This window comes from Pinus tabuliformis, chromosome J (genome assembly GCF_031772625.1).
Source record: "Pinus tabuliformis cultivar Carrire ecotype Pingquan chromosome J, CPIR1, whole genome shotgun sequence".
In the NCBI taxonomy this organism is placed as follows: Eukaryota; Viridiplantae; Streptophyta; class Pinopsida; order Pinales; family Pinaceae; genus Pinus; species Pinus tabuliformis.
Window position 1 is genome coordinate 765,869,539 of NC_142295.1, and position 3,993 is coordinate 765,873,531.

General features: G+C 37.2%; 1 pseudogene; it reads right to left on the reverse strand.

Annotated features, from left to right (window-relative positions):
• Window positions 1–503: 503 nt before the first annotated feature.
• Window positions 504–1,714, reverse strand: LOC149228967 (uncharacterized; annotated as a pseudogene).
• Between the last annotated feature and the right edge of the window lie 2,279 nt (window positions 1,715–3,993).

Consider the following 3,993-nt stretch of genomic DNA (forward strand, 5'->3'; position numbering starts at 1 on the left):
AAATGATGAAGAGTTAAGTAGGTGGATTTAATTATAATGAAGTTAGAGATAAAATAAAAAAATAACCTTTCGAATATGATAGGTTAAGTAGATAAGGTGAGTTTCATAAAAAGAAAACAAATATATTTTATACCAGTATGTTGAAAAAGGGCATACATGTTGAGCAATGATGATCTTAAGTACCATTAGTCTATGTATTATCATTAGGTAGATCAAATAAAGAAACAAAAAACTCAGATGTTGTGGTGTGATGTTGAGGTTCATTACACATTATCAAGATCAAGATTCTCATTAAAGATAGAAATCATTATGAGTTATTTTCCTTATATCAATTCGGGTTGAATATATGGCGAAAGGATAGCAATGAAAAGATCATCAAGGATTGGTTAGGGCAAAATTTTGAGGATAAATGGTATTTGTACCAAACAAATCTACACAACTTACATCAAGGTAACACAGAACCACAAGATTCTACATACGATATAATTCAATAAGTTTGAATCTCACATGCATAGTCTGTTGTTTTTAACTAGAAGCGAAGTTAGACCCAACTCTATTAAAGTGCAGGACATTCTTGATATTATCAACTTTCCTGTTGATGCTTTATGTAATAGTATTGTTGTGGGAGAGCCCCAATTTAGGTATTCCTCTGCAACATTAGCATACCTTGCACTATTAACACTATTCCAAGCATGCTTATCCATTCTCCTCCACTTTGTGGCACGGGAAGACTTTGGGCTTGTGATAAAATTTCTCTTATAACCATCATGTACAGAGTTGCAAGGTGATGTCCACTTTTAGGAACCCAACCACATGGAGCACATGTACCCATATTTCCTCCATGGGGGAAGGTGCATCCCCTTCCTCTTCAACGATATTTTCATGCCTTCGCACATTATTTTCACAATGGACTGCAATTTATGAGCCCTTCCCACATATATCTTTAGAACCATTCCAAGGAGAGCGTTTTATTCTCTATTGGGTCTAACTATCTCAAACTGCACTCTGAAATCCAAGTCCACACAAACAAACGAATGCTTCTGCCTGAATTTGTTCTCTTCAATATCACGTCAATATACTCATAGTCGCATGCCCAATAAATGCAGTCTTTTAATAATAAATTCTTAAAAGATAAAAGATAATAAAAAAAGATTAGAAGCCAGCGAGACCCACTAACTAGAAGGAAAACCCACTAACCGGAAGGAGAGGTTGCACTATTATCCTTGGGATAGGATTTTCAAATGGCTGCATTACATCCCACATTTTGAAGATGGAAAATCACCAACTACTTGAGGAATTCGGGTAGTTGTTGCATTTTGTTGGCCATTTCCAGGGACTCGCATGTTTTAGCGAGCACATCCAACTCTGCAGAATAGCTACAGGATATGATGCCATGATCAAGATGGACTTACACAAGTAGTTATTAATAATGAAAGCAAAGCAACCATTTCCAAATGTTAGATGGATGAAAAGGAATTTTCTAAGGTTAATGTATATATTATACCTTGAGTGTCTCAAAATGTTGTTGTGATTGATTAACAGTTTGGCAATCCTGTGTGACATTGCCATCCATTGTTTTAGCCTGAGGAGATAGTTGGTCCTCTGCACCTGATTCCTCCATGAATTGGGTCACCATATCCCCTAGGCATACCGACTTTTTTTTTTCATTGTGTTCGTGTTCACTCCTATTGCTACTGTAAATTAGGCCACCCATTCTTCCAGGCGGAAACTGGTGTTGGCAATAAAATATATCATGAGAAGAGGCCTGTCTTTATGAAAAATGGTAATTAGAATAAACAAATTTATAGGAAGGGTGGGGCGGTGGCCGAAGAGCAACTCGAAAGAAGCACATCCGCAAGAGGATTATTTGATTACCAATGGATATACCGGAGTATCAAACCTTTTACAGGAGCCTTCTCAAGTTGGTACCCTCCATGTCATCATCAATTTTTAAATTGCAAAGAATTGCAATGATGGTTATATAAAGAAAATTTGTATTTCAACCAGATTTCTTTTTTTCCCTGAAAATTATTGCTTATGCAAGCGAATGACATGAATAGGTTCTTGGTTTATGAGGAATCAAGTGGGAAGAGTAGTCATGAAAAATATATGAGGTCAGTATCATGTGGATATGAATTCATATTATATGCTTGTACTGTGCATATGTTTATGTATGACAGGCTAATGCTGAGAGATACATCAAAGGAATGAAAACAATGTGCTTTATGGCATGATAAGATAAGCATAGAAGGTAGAGAGACATTGAAAGCAAGGTTGCTTGGTAGAGACAGTGTGGTTTTGGATGTGCAGTGTTGTTGTTGTGCATATGTTGTATATGTTATACATGTTGCATCTCTGATGTTGTGCACATACTGTGTTGTGTATATATAGTATGTATACATGTTGTTTATACAATTTTATGTACAAGGTGGTACAGATAGTGTTGTGTGAATATTTCATATGCAATGTTGGGCATAGATGGTGCTATTTACATGTTGGATATGCAATGTTGTGTGCATATGTTGTTGCGTACAAGTTGGATATGCAGTGTTATTTATAAATGATGCTATGTACATGTTGGATATGCAGTGCTATGTACATGTGTTGTTGCATGTATGTTGTACATATGGTGTTGTGTGCCAAGATTGTACAAGTGGTGTTGTGAGCATGTGGTATTGTGTACATGTCTTGCATACGGTGTTGTGTACATGTGGTGTCATGTATATGTGTATGTGGTACTGCATACATCTGGCATTGTGTACATGTTGTACAGGTGGTACGATGTATATGTGGCATTGTGTACACGTTGTGTAGGTGGTGTCATGTACATGCGATGTTGTGCACATGTTGCACAGGTGGTGTTTTGTACAAATTGTACTGTGTACATATTGTACATATGGTACTAGTGCATACGTGGTGTTGCGTGCATGTCGTACATGCTATGTTGTGGGCATGTGGTACTATGTATGTGCATTGTGTAGTTGTGGTATCATGACATGTATACTCGTTGTGTTGCACTATGTGTAGTACACACATTGTGTTGTGCTGTGCGCCAGGTGTAGGTACATGTATTGTGTGGTGTCACATGTTGTGTGTGGATGTATGTGTTGTGATGTAAATCTTTCATGTGTACGCGATGGAAGAAAAGAAAAGGCATTGGGTGTTTTTTGGGTGTGGCAACCAATCTGGTGTGTGTACAGAAAGAACAAAGGTAGGAGTAAGGATCGATGAAGGATAAGTATCGATATTTTATTTCAGTTTTATTATGCATGTGATCTATGATTCCGACATGTGATGGTTACATGTGATTTATGATTATGGTTTATGATGATTTTATGCAATTCATGATTTTAATTTATGATGGTTGTGTTTGAGATAACCTGATGTAATAGGTTTATACATGATGATTTGGTCAAATATGTTAGATTGACTTGTTGTGACAAGAAGTAAACAGGATTGCAAGTGTACCTTATTGACGAGCTACCAATGAGGAATGATGTGAATTTATTTCAATTTATTTTTAAATCTAATGGAAGTGATGTCATTGGTACAAGAAGCATGGAAATGCCCAGTTGTGTGGTTGAAACTATCTACCGGAATTAGCAACGTGAGTGAAAGGAATTGGAGCATGCAGAATTATGCTAATAAAGCACTTCAGGAACAGGGCCATTATGGGACACTGGTACCCAATAGTGTCCATTTATTTCCACGAGAATGTTATGGCTCGTATGATGGTTTTGATTCAGGTATATTCCTTGGTTGTTTGACCTTCCGATGTAAGGAAGCCTTGCCAAGGGATGGATTTCCTAGGATAGGGGATGTCAGGGAACTTGGAAGGTGAGTGACTACACAGAAAGAGGTGAGCGGATTTCCCGAGGGACTGTGTAGCAAAGAAAGGAAGGTCAAGAATATATTTGTTTTTGTCATTAGCATTTCAATATGGAATCAAATGCACATTGGGAGTGTGCCTTGGAATAATGAGTCAGTAATTGC